Source organism: Melitaea cinxia, chromosome 21 (assembly GCF_905220565.1).
Source record: "Melitaea cinxia chromosome 21, ilMelCinx1.1, whole genome shotgun sequence".
Classification (NCBI taxonomy): domain Eukaryota; kingdom Metazoa; phylum Arthropoda; class Insecta; order Lepidoptera; family Nymphalidae; genus Melitaea; species Melitaea cinxia.
In genome coordinates this window covers 11973111-11992275 of record NC_059414.1, presented here as the reverse complement: position 1 = coordinate 11992275, position 19165 = coordinate 11973111, and the positions used below count along the sequence as shown (strand labels likewise).

At 32.6% G+C, this 19165-nt stretch overlaps 1 pseudogene; it reads left to right on the top strand.

Moving 5' to 3' along the window:
- Positions 1 to 3147: 3147 nt before the first annotated feature.
- Positions 3148 to 5304, top strand: LOC123663948 (annotated as a pseudogene).
- Positions 5305 to 19165: the final 13861 nt, after the last annotated feature.

The window sequence follows — 19165 nt, the reverse complement described above, 5'->3', positions numbered from 1 at the left end:
AAATTCTAAAAAAAAAAAATAATAAATTTTCTGTTAAAGTCTAAAAACAACACTGTTCTATACTCCCACACAAAAGATTTGTGATAATACTTAAAAGTCACTGTTAGGCGATACGAAGTTCGCCGGGTCAGCTAGTATATAAATAAATATATACATTACACCCAGACTCAGGGTGGGAATCGAACCCACAACCCCCGGAGCAGAAAGCACTACAAACTGCGCCAACGGGCTAGTCAATAAGTCATAAGAATTAACAGTTCACTTATATGAGAAATAAATTTGAAAGAATACACTTTTAAATAGCTATCTCTAAGTTTACAATTCTAGCCGAGCATTTCGGTAATATACAGTAATAATTATAACCTATTTCTTAGGTATTTTAACGTTATTACTTTGATTTATTATCTTAAGTGAGGATCTTTTAAATATATATTTATAAATAATATTAAATTGACGATTTATATATATATTTTTTTGCAGTCAGAATTTTATTCTGATATTTTATAGATATATTTTTTAATTTATAAATTTGTTGTTGTTTTTTATTTTTATTTTATATTTAATGACATATTATTTTCGAGGATAATATTTTCTAACTCACAATTAATTAGCTATGTGGTGAAATAAACTATAACTATTTGGCTACACAGGGAAAAAATACCTTTGTTCATACTGCATAATATATGATATTGTGATCGATTTCCTGAATTTTTTTATATAACAAGGTCGGCAACCAAGCGTACAGCTCACTTGACAGCAAGCGATTACCGTAGCCTATAGATGCCTGCATATATGCACGCCAGAAGAAGGTACTAGGGTTTCTGTGGTGTAGTGGTGAACCACAGGATCACAAGACTGCTTAAATGCAGTGCTATTTGGGTGTGATCTTCTGTAAGTTTGAGGTACAACACCAGTCAGGCTGCTTCAGATTTGAGCAGGATATTTCCTGCTATTCCTTACCTCAGTTAATTTAAAAGACTATTTAAAGCTTTAATATTACTAAATATGTTTTAAACTTACCATTTTGAATGATCAAATGAACTTTTTATTTCACTTCACGATATTAGATTTATTATGGAATATAGTAGTAAATAGTATCTAAATTATAACGTTGTCAAGAGCTACAGTCGTAGCCGTAGCAACCGTTGCTATTTACATTTTTCAACGTAGATAATATTACATATATTAAACGTTTAAGAACTCTTTAAATTAATTCTTTTTTATTAATATTGAAAATATTTTATAAAAAATTAATTCATGATTCATGATTCAGCCTGTAGCATCCCATTGCTACCGCTTCTTTCTACACCTAGGAGAAGGATTGGAACTTAACCAACTATATATTGTCTACTATGAGTAACGATCATTATCAGTTATACAACTAGGATTGACAGCGTAACGTGTTCCCTGAGACACGGTGGGATGACGTACAAGGACAGACATCCATACCGGAAAGAATGATCTGTACAAATACAAATATTCATCTTGAACGGGAATCGAACCCACAATCTGTCGGTAGTTAGGTGTCTACATGCACCACTGCACCGGAGCGGTTGTTGTAATCAAAATTGTTTTTTTTTTATGTCGCTAGGTCGGCAAACAAGCGTACGGCTCACCTGATGGTAAACGATTACCGTAGCTTATAGACGCCTGCAACACCAGAAGCATCGCAAGCGCGTTACCGACCCAATCCCCAATCCCCCCAGGAGCTCTGGTCACCTTACTCACCAACTCCTGTTGGTGAGTAAGGTGACCAGAGCTCCTGGTGGACACAATACTGCTTGAAAACAGTATTATTTTGCTGTGATCTTCTGTAAGGTCGAGGTACTACCCCAGTCGGGCTGCTCCATATTTTGAGCAGGAAATTCCTGCTGTGCCCTACCTCAATTAAATATTTGTAATGGCAATAATTTACGAATCCTCAACGAGTCCTTGTCTTCGCTAATAACAGAAGATTTACTCAGAGAATCTCAATTGCAATTCGACTTGGAAATGCCACGATTTATGCCAACATTCAACGCGTGGACAGTTTATATCACAATTGCAACAACTCTTAAGTTTGGCATCGTAAACTGTAACTATAATAATAAGTTCACTTAAAAAGCATTTGTTTTAGTCGAAAAATCTTTTCCGCTGCGTTAGCGCAACGGTTACAGACATGGATTGTGCCTGTTGCGCAGGCGGTTGCGGGTTCGATCTCCGCACATGACAAACATTTGTATTGGCCATACAGGTGTTTGCCGTGGTCTGGGTGTTTTTGCAATCCTTGTGGATCTCCCCACCGTGCCTCGGAGAGCACGTTAAGCCGTCAGTCCCGGTTGTTATCATGTACACCTGATAGCGATCGTTACTCATAGTAGGGAATATATCCGCCAACCCGCATTGGAGCAGCGTGGTGGATTAGGCTTTGATCCTTGTCCTACATGGGGAAAGAGGCCTATGCCCAGTAGTGGGATATTACAGGCTGAAGCGAAAAATCTTTTCACTAAAAAAAAGAATGTGTGCGAGCCAAATGGGTCTCATATTCGGATTCAATTCTTTGAAATACATAACGATAGGGTAAGTCTGGTCAAAGATTTAGTTTTTTGTGTTCTAATATTATTATTAAGCCCTGAAAAAATGAGCAATGGTCAAAATAGGTAGAGACCTGCTATATTTTTAATTTCAGATATAATAGTCTAATTATTATTATTTTATTATTTTATACTTTATTGTACACCACAAATATATTACAAACAAAGCATAAAGATAGTTACAGACAGTGAAGTACAATGGGCGGACTTATGGCTAATTAGCCATTTCTTCCAGACAAAACATACATAGAAAGGAAACTTATTATCTAAATTGGGTAGGTGGTGTAGATGTATAATAAACTTACATACAAATGTCTACATTCAAATACTTATAATAAAGTAAAGAATTTATTATTATCATTAGCACTATCATAAAAAATACATAAATAAATAAAAAGAAGAATAAAAATATAATATAAATATATATTCTAATTCATATCAGTGTTTGACTAAAAATTTGACGTAAATGTCACTAACTGTCACCTTTGGTAAATTAAGGAATTCGTGTAAAAATATGCAATATAATGTAATGTAAATTTTGGAAAACCCCGCTGTCCTATAAATTATAGTCAACATGTTGACCGAAGCTTGCAGCTACATAGTTTACACGGCTACAGTTTTAAGCCTATTCTTGATTGATTATCTTCTGGGAAATGGTTTCGTTGCAGCATTTCATAGTTTATTTTCTAAAGTTGTTCGTGATATTCGCAAATATATAGCAGATGAAGAAAAACAAGGGCAGGTAACGGGGAATCAACATGGAATTAATTTACCAGTTCTTGGAACTGAAATTTTAGTTCTGGTTTTGACAATAATGGTAAGTTCTGACATTTTTTTTCAGAGTAAGGTTTATTGTTAGGGTTGATCGCAGTGTATGAGTTTTTATACGATTTGCGCTTTTTTAAATCCTTCTAACGAGACGCTACAGGAGATTATAACTAAAATGAAATGATATATATACAAATTTTAATATTCGTTAATTTTTCTACGTCTATATATTCAATTAATGCATTATTTGTTCTGCATCATAAGTTATTCGTTAGGTCTTTGTATTAATAAGGTTTTTTAACAGTACCACAAAATAATAATTTCGTTTTAAATTACTACTTTTTTAGTTCTTAAATAAATACAAACAGCATCGCGGCAAGGATAGAATTGATGACCTTCTCCAGGACAGCAGGGAGGCGTTACGGCAGACCAACGAGTTCCTTGAGAAATGGCGACTGCGACGGGTAAAAAGTTAATTAATAGGGATACTTTTAATTTTATTTTTTGTATTCTTTTAGATATAAGAATATTAAAATGTATAAATATTATTAAACACGTTGTTTATGAAGTTTTCTAAGACATGTGATATTTATTTGAATTCTCAAGGATTCTGTATAGGTATAGCACGCTTTTAAAAGGAATAATATACATTGAGCTTCATACAAGAAAGATATATTCGAAAGACACATGAGTACAAATATATGATTTTATATATGAAATGTATAATCCTTTAAATATAGGATTGTAATATATAAACAAAAACATTGCACGCCTGACTGTATATAACAAGAAAATAATAAAAACATTCAATTTTAATTTTATATTAACGAAATACGATACTATACGATTCAACCTGTAATATCCCACTGCTGGGCATAGGCCTTTTCTCCATGTAAGTTCTGAATCTACCACGCTGCTCCACTACGGATTGGCGAATTTAATCTCTACTATGAGGAACGATCGCAATCAGGTGTGTATGATAACAACCGGGATCGATAGCTTAACGTGCTTTCCGCGGCACGGTGGGGAGATCCACAAGAATAGACATTAAAACCGGAAAAGAATTTGGAAATACAAATTAATGTACAAGACATACATAATTTAATATAAGTTAGATCGTGTAACGGTTTCCTTATTGTCTTTTTTAATATCATAATTATTCTATATTTTTAAGTGATTGGATTGAAAAAAGTAACGGTAGAAATAAATTGCAGATAAATTGGCAGACGCCATCCAAATACTCATATCTGGATGAGGAACCGCAGGAGATCAAGCCACTCAAACTCGAAGTACCGATCCTGCATATGGCCATTATAGATGTAAGCGTGGCACTACAATGTACCATTAACTACTAAAATATAAATTATTTTTTAACACTTTTTTACTATAAATTAGCAATTAACAAACTTATTTTATAGATAATTAATTAGTGCCTTAAAACCTTCTTTAAAACCTTCATATGTTTAGAAACGGAAAATTTAAAATTTCTAAAATAAGAAATTTGAAAGTGATAAATTCGTAAATTATAAATCAAGAATTTATGACAAACTGTACAAACATTTATATAAAACCATTTAGCTTAAAATTAATCCATGACCATTGTTTCAGATAACAAAAATAAATGTTAATAGACGTTTTAATGATAAGGCGAGTAATTTTCTTTACAGACACTTGGGACGACAAGAAATCGAACCGAACGGGGAGATGCAGGCGATATGATCAACTTTACAGACTCCACGCTGCTCTCAATGACATCGCTACTCGAAGATGATCTACAATCGATACCAGAGCTGCCTAGTGATGAGAAACTCGATCTATCGAAAGATTTAGATATCAGAGATCGATATTTATGGGATGTGCTAGAAGAAGACGCAAGCTTAGAAGAATTATAAATTTTCAGGTTTTCTGGTGATTGTGTAAATTGTGAAATGTGTCTGAAATTAATAAAATAAATTTTTGTTAAGGGTTTTTAACAAATTAAATAATGTTAAAATCCTGTTAAATAAGAAGAATTTTTTTCATTTAGGTGCATACGCGTACATTCATATGTATATTCATAATTGTGTATGAGTCTGCAATGTATACTAAGGTAAGGTAACAATGGATATTTGAGAAATTCTCATTACTTTTACAAAAAAAAAAAACAATGTAATTTTTATCTAAAAATAATGTAATATTAAGTTTATATATATATATATATATATATATATATATATATATATATCGAGCCATGCGTCCTGCCTGTGTTAACATACGGAGCCGAAACGTGGACACTGACGAAGGGACTGGTCCACAAGTTTAAAGTCGCTCAACATGCAATGGAACGGGCTATGCTTGGGGTTTCTCTCAAAGATAAGATTAGAAATGAGACTATCCGCGAGAGAACGAAAGTAACTGACCACTGAATTAACAAGTTGAAGTGGCAGTGGGCTGGTCATCGGTGTCTCGGGACCGATGGCCGTTGAAGTCCTGGTCCTGGTCTTGTGATGTTCCTGGAGTGGAGACCGCGTCTTGGCAAACGCAGTGTACCCATGGGACCGACGATCTGCGATAGATTGCTGGTGTAGCCTGGATGAGGATTGCGGAAAACCGGGATGTCTGACGCCAACTTGGTGAGGCCTATGTCCATCAGTGGACTGCAATACGCTGAACTGACTGACTGACTGACTGAAGTATAAATAAACAAATGCATTCCACTTAACGGTATCCAGTAGGACGTGAATCCTATGTCAGGTGCTTTCCGAATACAATACACAGCACCATAACAAACATCAGACCTAGTTCTTCGACTAATATCTATATGACTATACAAAAATTTTCAAGAACTATTTTCAACCTAATTTAACGAATAAATCGACTAAGGTTAAATAGTAATACAATAACAAACTTGTTACAAATAAGTCAATCAATAATAAGTAAAAATTAATTGAAATAAGACACTAATCCTTCAAAGGTCTGAGCCACACTTTCAGCGTCAAATACTCTTAAGACTTAAGCGGTGAAAATCCGACTGATATTAATTTAATACCACACATAATAACCACCATATTATTTATAGATGATGAGAAAAATCACAGTATTTTCAACTTTATTGTGAAAGATACAAAGGCGTGTAAAAGAGTAATTACTGCGTGTAAAGATTTCCGTACTGCTACTAAGTTCGCTTTGATCTCAGAATCAGCAGGGAGTCTAATAAGTTGGGGTGTTATCAAGCAATATTGTGTCAAACGCAAAGTTATTAGTGGCAGGTATGTAATGTACATGTGATTAATACTTTACGAGATATTTAATTTTCTTGACCACATATAGTATAGGCTTGGATGATTTAGATCTACTGACCAGTTGCAGTTGGATTGTTGATTTGATTCGCTCACTGAGTCTGAATATATAGGTATACTAGCTGACCCGCAAACGTTGTTTTACCATATATTTTATTAACCTTCTCAATCCCCCACCCCCCTATAACTTAGGAGAATGAGAAATAGATGTTGGCCGATTCTCAGACCTACCTGAGTTTAACTACAAATACCGCGACACGAGAATTTTATATATTAGATTTATGTACATACAGGTATGTAAGACATAATTCAATGGATAACAAATACTTCAAAAAAATTATGTAAAGTCAAACTTCAAGTACATAAAAAGAAATATATATATATATATATATACACACCTGTATCCATTTTGTGCTCTTTTAAATAAAATATCTTAACATAACCTTTATTGTAAAGAAATTAAGGATAAATCAATCAATAGCCTTAGATCAAGAATTACCTAACATTGTACTGTATTATACCACTGAAAGGTTCATCAATAATAATAAATGACGTAACTTTTCTTGAGCTTTATATGTATTAAAATACATAAACATCCACAAATTAATATTTATCATGGGTTCTGTACGAAACCATCCGTGTTCGAAGCTATAATTTGCTCAAAAACCAAACAAAGGCCACGTGTTGGTACATCGTGAATAACCCTCTGGTCGCTGTAATTACACTATAATACACAACTTATGATGGATGGCCGCACGCCTATCCGTTTTGTGAGGTAATCGCAGTTTAGGGTTACTTACCCTTTGGGAACTTCTTTAAAGCTTATTTGATTTTGTAAAAAATATTGTTGTAGATATAAAGATATAAAGAGATTTATCAATAGCTAATTCTCTAGCACTGACCCTAATGAGACATTCTTCGTAGAGTATTGTTTAATCTGGTTTGCCTCAAGGTGGCGTATTTTCTCCTATATTGTTCCAAGTATTCACAAATAGGATAGGTAACTAAATGTTTTTTTGCATAGCTAATTTTATATATAAATTCGTCCAATTGTAAAAATATTTCATTGCTTATTTTGTTAATCATATATTATGAATTGCTTATATCATACAATAAGAAGTAAATAAATAATGAACTTTATACTTATTACCTGTTGTTACAGTATATATTGTATTACAAATACAAATACAATATATGTTATATTATATTGTATTACTATTGCTGTGTGGTTACGGCAATGAAGAATATAGCCACCTCCTCTCTTCCCGTGGGTGTCGTAAGAGGCGACTGAAGGATAACACAGTTCCACTACCACCTTGAAACTCAAGCCGACCGATGGCGCGATAACCATCCAACTGCTGACTTTGAAATACACAGGCCGAAGACGGCAGCAGCGTCTTCGTTGCGACAAAGCCAGCCCTGCGGTCACCAACCCGCCTGCCCAGCGTGGTGACTATGGCCAAAGCAAATGAGTTCGCGCCATTTTTGGCGCGAACTTGTGGAGGCCTATGTCCAGCAGTGGACTGCGACAGGCTGAAGTGATGAAGTGATGATACTTATCATCAAACTGTGGTTCAGTTGTACTTTAAACCTATTTCAAGGACATTTCAGGAGTGTTATATTTTTATTTTTATTATAATAGACATAGAATACAAAAAAAATCGTTTCATTCCCGATAATTTTAATGGAGACCATCCAAATTCAATTACTTGGACATTTTTCAAAACTACTTATATACGAGTACGTGTACCTTTCCGACAAAAATTTTAGTTAATATTAGTGTTTTTAGTAGTGCTAGCGATAAATATTGAAAACAAAAAAAAGCAGTGCAGCTTATATAGAGGTGGCAACTTTCAATTAATTTTAAAATGTTATCAAAGTTCCGGTTCACAGAACCGTCACTTCAATCCAGACGATATTGACAACTTCATAATTTATCATTGTGGAGTTTTATAAACATCATATAAAGTACCTACGCTTGTACTATGTACCAAATACATATCTACAATCAATTAAAAATCTTAAAACTTTAGTTTTAAATGCACTAAAAATAATACCTATAATAACTTTTTATTCTAAAAAAATTTACTATCAATATATAAAGTCATTACATAATTTACAATTACAATTATATATTAATACGCTAAGGTTAAGATGTTTGCCTTCCTTTTTAGAAAAAACGTCAAAATTAATCCACATAAATTATATATCATTTTATAGATAATTGCTTGCTCTACCGGCATCTACAACTAAAAAAAATGTTATTGCTTTTGTTTTCGGAAATTAATTAATTATTAAAATTATACATATGACGGCTTTAATTTTGAAACAACGTCAACATGATTGACGGTAGGTATTTTTTACTTATTTAGTGCGAATTATTCGCACGGTTATTGCTAGTATAATTATGATATGAATAACAAAGAGTTACAAAGGTCTTAATATTATGGAGATAGGCCTTCAAAATGGAATTGTATAAGGAATGGCGACAATTATGTTTATTTGTTTATTTTTATGTTGAAGTATTTATAAGAACATCCTATTTTTGTCTTATAACATATTTAAAGAAATTTAAAATTGGGACAGGGTAAAAAAAATTAGTACCATCTTTTCTGAAAAGTCGATTTAAAAGATTTTAGACTTCCTACAGATATATCTCAGACACGTATGTTAGGAACCATGAAGCTAAGCACCAGGATGACCAAGCCCGTTCATTTATCACTCAGCTCTTTTTGTCCCGTTCCATTCAATACTTTTTGTGTGAAAGATTAAATTTCGCGAGCACCCGAACCATTAATCAGTTAGCAAATATAAAAGAACCGCACCCCCTCGCCGATTCCAATATTTCGAAGACGTGAAAGGGGAACACGATTTGTTTTTAGAGGTCGACGTATTCTGGTCACGTCCGTACCTATCTTGTCACGATTTTTTTTAATTCTTTAACACGTCTGGTCTCTGTTACACTGATTATGATTTTTGTGGTACAAAATTAATGTGGGTTGAATTGATATTTGATGATGTGTCTCTCGAATGTTTTTTTTTTGTTTTGTTTTGATACCCCTCGTCTGTTCTTGGAATTATCTACAATGCGAGACATTGTATAATTACATATTGACATTTCTATAAAATATCTTTGTCTGCTTACTTCTTGGTCTCTGTTGTTCGTTTTGGAAGATACAGGAATAGTTTTGTGCATGGAGATTAATTTACGATTATTATTTTTTTATTAAAAATTAAAGTTAGTTTTATAATTAAACTTACTTATACAAGTAAATAAACCAATTTTCTAAAACGGAAATCACTTTGAAAGATGAAGATGAAGTCTAAAAACTTGTATAGTGATAATTGTACTATCATTTTGGTTTAAAAATTTAAGCCAGTGCTGTAATTTTAAGCAATTAAAGATTTTGACAGCTTAGTGAACACCCCAATTTATTCACGTAATGCTCATTGTCATCAACACCCCATATAATATCAACTTAGCCACTGACGCCTTCAAACATTTACAATACAAGAAATTAGGATTCGAAATCACCAATTCTCGAACAACGACCAAACATTGTAAAACGCAATCCCATATTTTACAACATTATCTTTTGCTTGAAATATCGTTCTTATTTCTAACGCAACAAAGTTCATCATTGCGTATCTAATTTCAAAATAGAATTGTAATTCCACGTTCAACTGATTTCAAAATTCAAACGTTTGAAATAATTACCGTTAATACGTACAATTTATCTTGGCATCTAATTACATCGGTTTTTTATGTGGTATTAGTTCGAGTAATATTGGTTAGTTATTCAAAGATGGCGGTCTTGCGGTGGACGCGTGTAAGCCACGTGTCGATGGTGGAAACCAAAAGCGTTGGTTCGGAAATGATTTCTTAAATACGGTCATTAGGATTTGATTACGTATATTTTTTTATTCATTGTTTGTTCCGATTGGATTTGTAATAGATAGGGGTATGACTAGGAAGTTTTTTACATCACACACAGTTGTTAACTAAGTAAAAATACGTGAATATTCTACCTATGCTACATGTAACATGTTTTTTTTTTGGTGCTGTAGTGACGATAGATCCATTTATGCTGATGTTTGCAGGTTTGAATCGTGTTTTTTTACAATAGGTACCATCTCTTCGACAGAGATAAATATCTATTGATGATTATTATTAGAATATGAGCCATTATTTTTATTAAGTCACCTAAAACAACGACGGTTTGCGGGCTTGATTCCCGCTCTGGATGGATATTTGTATTTGAACAAATATTTCTTTCGATTTGGTCCTTGTGGTTGTGGGTTGGTTGGTATAAGCCAATCCCAGTTCCCACAGCCAATGACTGGCGTAAAAACTGTAAAATCTCACCAATATGAAGACACGTGTCACAATAATTAGCCCTTTTGAGTTAAATGTTATCGAGTAAGGGTACCTTTGTACACGTGAAATCATTTCGGGTTATTAATATTATGGTATTCAAAAAAATCGCTTATAGGTTAATAGGATGTTAGGATTAAAAATATGGGGATGTATATTGAATTTTAATACTAATTACAGTACTAACATGAAGGGTGGCTTTTCAATGGTCGATAATGCATATTAGTTCGATCAAGGTAAAGCTGCGGGAAAAAAAGTTTTTTTTGCAGGATCTTTTCACTGTTATGGAAAACTTATTTTGTTTTCTTTTTTTTTTTTTTGCTGCCCCATATCTTAATTAGGTTATAGTATCTAATAGTATTGAAGCAGTATGTTGATAAAATTGACAGGATTATGTCCATCTTGTCCGATTTTGACAAAGTGCGTATATTTACAACAAAAATATTACTTCTGCACCGTTTAATAGAGATTTTTACTGATGGTAGGAATATTATATGCCAATCCGTTATATAGGAGCTTACAGGAGTAAGCTGCCACCATTTTTATATGCAGAGACAAGGCCTTTTACTGGCTATGGGAGGTTTTTATGCTGATTCAGTTCAGAATGCCAATAAAAAAAATACTAAAATTATAATTCCCCTGCATCGTTTCAGTAACTTATATGCATATGTATGTATGTATGTATGTATAATTACGAATATAATAGGAAGTAAAACGTGCCTCTGCGAGACATTTGCATCGATATTGAATGTCCAGCGCTTACTGTACTACAATTAAGGGATGAGTTTACATGTTTCAAAGAGTACAAAACTATAGAAATGACATTGTATCTGTTTTATTCTGAGATTTTACTGAAAAAGGCATTTAGTATTTATATTCAGAAGTCGGTATTAAAATTAATAATGATATTTCAAATTTTACAAGACCTGTTTATTTATACGAAAATTTAATTAGGATAACCAGGGTTCTTCAGATCTATCCGATATTCAGTTTGAAACTCAAAACTTATTTTGTTATTCGATACGTGTATTTTCTACTTGTCTGGGTTTTGTTCATTAGTTTTCCTCGCTATGCCTGAGAGCATTAAATTGTCGATCCAATTTGTTATAAACATACAACAACGGCTGTGGCTCTAGACTAAATTTCTTACACTTTCATTCTCCTTTTCTTCTTAAGGTACTTCCTCAGTTAGGTCGCTCCAGATTTTAAGCAAGATATTCGCTACTATATCGCCTCTGTCTCTGGCTACCTTAAACTCTGTCGCAATGTAAATACCACATCTATATTCCACATAATCTATGACGTTACAATATTATTAAGGCTTCCCATTTGAAGCGGAGTAGCGTGTTTAAGTGATATTAGAAGCGAATGTACGCACGTCATGATTGATTTCGGCAATTTCGATGCGTTGACGTGCCGAATTAGTGCTAGCCGCTAGCCTCTAGGTAATGCATTAGGGCATACCATCGCTGTAGATATTGTATTAGGCACCTGAGTTATATTCAACTGAAGTGGTTTGAATGAGTTTTTAGATAAATTTTTAAAGTTACAACTTTATAAAACGAATGAAGGTTGAATGAATTTTTAATAGACTAGCGACCCGCCCCGGCTTCGCACGGGTGCAATGCTGATACTAAATATACTACAGAATGTCTTTATTTATAGTAAGAAGCCAGCTTATAGCATGATTATTAACATAATAACAACAACATTCAAATATGCGTCGTTAGATTACACGTTGTTACAGAAAGCGTTGAAGAAATAAAGATTCACTGCTCGTTCCCCGTAGGTGACAGCGTGATATTATGTAGCCTATATGTTGCCCCGACTTCTTAATAATAATTGTGCCAAATTTGAAGTAAATCCATGCGGTACTTTTTGAGTTTATCCCGGACATACATACAGACAAACAGACAAACAGTCAAACAGACAAAAATTCTAAAAACTGTATTTTTGGCTTCGGTATCGATTGTAGATCACACCCCAAATATTCTTTAAAAAAATATTTAATATACAGTTTTGACTTTCTTACCATTTTATTATATGTAATAGATATATTATTATACAACGAAATATTTAACAGACGTCCTTCCGGTTAGGGTCATATAGAGATACATGGAGGCAAACATCAAAGCCGAAATTATACGTGAAAATAGTATGTATAACTTCTTATTACCTAGGTAACAATAAAATTGACAAATTAAAAAAAAATGGGAATATATGGGAAAATTGATTATAAATAACCGACTTAACTGTAATTTCAGATCACTTGGTCGTTGATACGACGGACGCTAACTTACGAACGACGGTAACTTTATTGTAATAATAATAATTTAAATGTCACAAGCATTCGAGAGTAGTTGATCTTTTTTAGTCGTCCGTTGCATAATTTTGAGCAAGATGTCACTGACCTCATTGTATTCCTTAGCGTCAAATCAATAGCAATTCGTCAAATTTATTTTACTTTTATTTTTATTTTTAAAAATATAATAACGCGCCAAAACACTTTTTTTTCTTTTATTTAGGACCTTATTTCTTTTTTTAAGTACCTTCATTATTAATGAGAGTTTTCTTATTCTGGTAGCGAATTGTGGCAGTATATCAGTTTTGCTGTCATTTTATAGATTAAGCCACATTCCTCTACCATATTGAACCCCAACAGTGACTCCTGTCGCACCCCAAATCAAAAAAGCAATATGTAACAAATTTGTTTTTCAATTTCGTACCAATTTTCCATATACCGACGCCACACGACGAAATAAAACATCACATTGTTTTTTTTTATTTGTTTTTTAACCGCATATAAAAGGTTATGAAAAGGGTTTTTCCTTCGTACGTTCGACATTGTCGCCATAATTCGTTAACGTATGTATATTCTTTGTTTTATTCAGTTCTGCTTTGATATACACGATATATTGGTTTTTGAAAAAGGAATCATTCAGATGCGTTCAGTATTTTTTGGCAAGGATTCCGTTTAACAAAGAGTATTGTTTTGTGCAGGTTTTAATACTAAAAAATATACGAGTACAGGTAGAGAGGAAAATGTTACAAGTAAAATTCAATTCATGCAAGTATGTACATATTTTGTGTGGTTGATTTTTTTTATAAGTATTTTAATATGGTGTAAATGTAGATGTTACATTAACTGACGTCCAAAAAAGATTATTATTTTTTTATTTTTATATATTTATATGCAAAACTTTTGACTTATTATATATTTAATCTTATTGATATGTATTGAATTATATATTATGGATATATATGGATATATATTACTATTTTAATCGAAAGCTGATTCTTGTCTTGTATTTCCATTTAAATTTGATGGAGATCTGATGGCTACTTTTTTGACTAATATTTGATTCGTCGAGTCGATTTTGTATTACTTCTCGATGTAATTGAAGTCGGTTTCTTTTCCTTTGCGAGCAAACACAATTTTGAGGTTTGTCAGTTTGATAGGTATCATGATATGAAAGTATAAAAATTAAAACTTTATATATATAATATACATATCTATACTGATACTAGCTGACCCCACAAACGTTGTTTTGCCATATATGTTATTAACCCCCTTAATCCCCCCTCCCTAAACTTAGGGAGATGAAAAATAGATGTTGTTCGATTCTCAGACTTACCCAATATGCACACAAAATTGCATGAGGATCGATCAAGCCGTTTCGGAGGAGTTTAACTACAAACACCGCGACACGAGAATTTTATATATTAGATTATAAAGCTAAAAAGTTTGAGTGTTTGTTTGTTTATTTAAACGTGCTAATTTACGAAGTACCTTTCCGAATTGATAATATTCTTGTATTTGATAGCCCATTTATCGAAGAAGGCTATAGGCTATTGTTTTCCTCAAATTAACGCGAGCGAAAAAGCGGGGCTAACTTATTTTGACATAAAAGAAGGTAAGGATGGAGTTATGGACACGATCCAAAAACGAAACAAATAAAAAAAGTAAAAAACGTTGGCGTTAAGTAAAATGTATTGGCAAACGCATAACATTACTTTATGCTTACGCTGCACAGTGAGTAACTTTATTTTGGCTTTATATCAAGTGATTTTTTACTTTGCTTTTGTGTCAATATTATATCTTTATAGGAAATTTTTTAAAGGTATTTGCGGCTTGTGTATGTTTACATATAATTGTGTATGTATGTATTTAATAAGTATATGAACATTGTTTAGAGTGTAGTTTAATATTCCGTACGCTAGTTTTTATTTTTATTTTTCTATGAAAAGGGCGACAAACAAGCGTACGGCCAAACTGATGGTAAGGGGTTACCGTAGTCTACGACGCTTGCAAAATCAGTGACATCGCAAGACTTTGCCGACCCTACCCCCTACGCTAGACAGGAGCTCTGGTCACCTTACTCATCATAGGAAGACCACACTGTTTGAGAGCAGTTGAGGATACTTTCTAGACATAGAGTATACGAAATGTGTATCAATAACTGTCGTAATGTAACAATAATAATGATTTTATTTTATTTTATAAATAATTTCTATTGTTTCTTTACCAATAAAAACAAATTATAATCTTGTCAAATAAAAATAAAAAATAGCATAGGAGACTTAAAAACTCCACTTCTATATTGAAGCTGAAAACCTATGTAATAATAAAAAAAGATAATAAGTTAAATATGAGTTTATCAATGCAGAAAAGACGAAAATATGGTATCGGAAATTTAATTTTTTTTTTATTTATTTCATATGATACACCAGCGATATACTGTATAGTCGTTAATAATTAATTTTACACTGTTTTCTAGTCTGAGTACAGTTACCGTTATAGGTGTACACAAAATTAGGTAAAATTGGTTCGGTCTAAACAATGAATCAATCAGCAAGCATACACTATAAATAAAACATTAACAATTTCATTGCTTAGATTAATTACACAAAACTATAATAATAATAAATAGCAAATAGTTAAATAAAAATTCTTGCATTAATCTCAAACTGCAAACTCAATAACATACCTACATAATAACTGAGGTAGGACACAGCGGGCAATATCCTGCTCAAAATCTGGAGCAGCCCATCTTGGGAAGTACCTCGACCTTAAAGGAGATCACAGCTAAATAATAATACTTTTTAGCAGTATTGTGTTCCTTTGGTGAGTAAGATAACCAGAGCTCCTGGGCGTCTGTAAGCTACAGTAATCGCTTACCGTCAGGTGATCCGTGCGCTTGTTTGCCGATCTAATTGTATCAAAAAAAAAAACACAACAAAAAAGGTAATAATGTTATAACTTGAAAAGTCATATGTATAATACGCTGATTTGTAATTTTATTTAACAAATCTTTCATTCCAAAGACATTCTATTAAGAAAAGCTACCAGTAAAAAACTTATGAGCTGTAGTACACATATGGACATCAGACACTATATGCACGTTGGTTATACTATTAACTGTCAACCAGCAATTATTAAAAAAATAGTTTTAAGATGTTTTTTTTTTTTGCTATGCCGCAGATGACGTTTGGCTTTTGTTTCCCCGTTCATTTCTACGCCGCAGATGTGTTCCGTGGATACTATTGATTAACGAACAATCAAATTTGACAGACAAACATCAGGCAACCACACCGATAGTAAATAATAATTGTAGCACAACATATGGTGGTTTTATATAACTAGTCTCATACTTTTATCTACATACCGTCCATGTAGAATGGTCAATTAGTATTTTTAAATTTTGGAATAAATATTGCAAATGATTTATTGCATTTTTTTCGGAATTATTTTTCTATTTTATTTAATATTATAAAGATTAGATATTTGAAAAGTGTTGACTTCATTTTGTGGACTGTAAATTATTGGTAAAACACAATCTACTTATCCTACGAAAAGGGTCGGCTGGCTAGCAATTTTATTATGAGTAAAAATATCAATTATGAATTTATTACTCAGTCTCATAGAATTTATTTATGTATTACATCATAAATATCGAGACTCTCTTTTATTTACCATAACGTACTATTTAGAACTTATATTAAATTTAAATGTAGTTTTTCTACACAAGCTTGTTAGAAACAATTACATTATAAACCTATTTATATAAACAGGTAATAAGTATATAATAAAAATAAATAAATAAAAAAACACTATAAAGATACATAAGTATTGACATGTAAATACAGATTCCGAAATCAAATTCAAGCCACTACTACTCACCTTATTGACTCACAGTAACTTACCCCATCCGTCTTTTTTAATCGCCGTGAAGAATTCGACAGTATTGAAATAACGCATGATCGATGAATAACACTGTCTATATGCAAATCATTCGTTCCCATACAATTTGAATACGAATGTAATTTTTTTTTTGTACATAATTTGCAATATTGTATGCAAAATGTATGGTTATGCTATTTTGCCTGTCGGCTGTACAATTTTCACGGCTGTAGAAGATTGTCATATGTCAATATTATTAAGCTTTGTTAGGTTTCTGATGAGAAAACTATTATGATTAATTGAATTATTTGTTAAATAATGGGTTTATTTACCCACGGTAGCTTAACGGTAGAGTTTGTTAATTTTGAAAGTTAGGAGTCGTATTGATACAGAAATAATGAATTAAAATTCAAAATTCGACCAAGGAATTTATATATAGACTAACTGACCGCGCAAACGTTGTTTTGCCATATATGTTCTTTACCCTCTTAATCCCCCCTCCCCCTTGTAACTTAGGGGTATGAAAAATAGATGTTGGCTGATTCTCAGACCTACCCGATATGTACACAAAATTTCATAAAAATCCGTTCAGCTGTTTCGGAGGAGTATTGTAACTAACATTGTGAGACGAGAATTTTATATATAAGATAACCTGACAAATATAACTTGATGACCCCGCAAACGTTGTTTTGCCATAAATATTATTAACCCCCTTAATTCCCCTCCTTTATAACTTAGGGGTTTGAAAAATAGATATTGGCCGATTCTCAGACCTACCCGATATGTACACAAAATTTCATAAAAATCTGCCCAGCCGTTTTGGAGGAGTATTGTAACTAACATTGTGAGACGAGAATTTTATATATAAGAATTAGTGCTTATTGCACGAGTTGCTGACTGAGGTATTAGGCGTACCCAATAGATAAAAGTTTATAATGTATGATTCGTCTTCGCTATCAAACTCAATCTTCCGGATATTTTATTCACAACCTGTAAATCTAAAGCTTTCATTTACTGTGTAAGATGAAACAGACCATAATTGCTTATTTTATTGTGAACTTGTGTACTAGATGAACTATTAGAAATTTATGAACCGATATTAGAATTGGTTCTGAGACGATGAAACCGGTATTAGAATGGATTAGTAAGTTACATTTTAAATAAAAGTATTTAAAAAAATTATATATATTAATTTCGACAGTTTTCTAGTAAAAATAGCTTAATAAAACATAAAACTCACACTTACTAAGGTAATTACACAGTTTACTCTTCGCTTCAGCCTAACGCAGACCATTTATGGACAAAGATTCTGTGCTTAACATCCCGATTGTCCGCAATCATCATCCAGCCTTCATTGGCGATCTTACGTAGATTATCTATCCAGCAATTCAGGCGTCACACCTTGTTACTGTATATCTTAATCATAAGAATAATATTCAAATATAGCTGCGACGTTTACCTAGTCAAGTAATAGAACCATCAAACTCGAGTTAGTCTAAAATAGACAATTTCGAACATCGGTAAAACTTCTTCTGTTTATAATGTTTTCCATTACACGGAAGATTTAACATGAATTCACTCACGAGTTTTAAATTTTACTAAGGATATATGAATTTTAAAATTACTTCTTATTGTTAGGAAGTTTTGTGAAGTTTTGATTCATTTTGTAATTTATGGTTAGAGTTCATTTATATTTTATAATTTTGACTAGCCCGGTGGCGCAGTTTGTTGTGGTCCTGCTTTCCGTTCTGCGGGTTACGGGTTCGATTCCCGCCTGAATCTGGGTGTAATATAACATTTGTATTTATATATGTATTATTTCTATATATGTTTATCAAAAAAAATAGTTATAACAGTCGGCTGTTACCTGTAACACAAGCATTAAGTTGCTTACCATAGTAGCCGACGACCGTGTGTGTATGTTATATGATATTTATTTATTATTTATTATTATTTTATAATATCCGTTCATCAGTTTAATACTGGATAT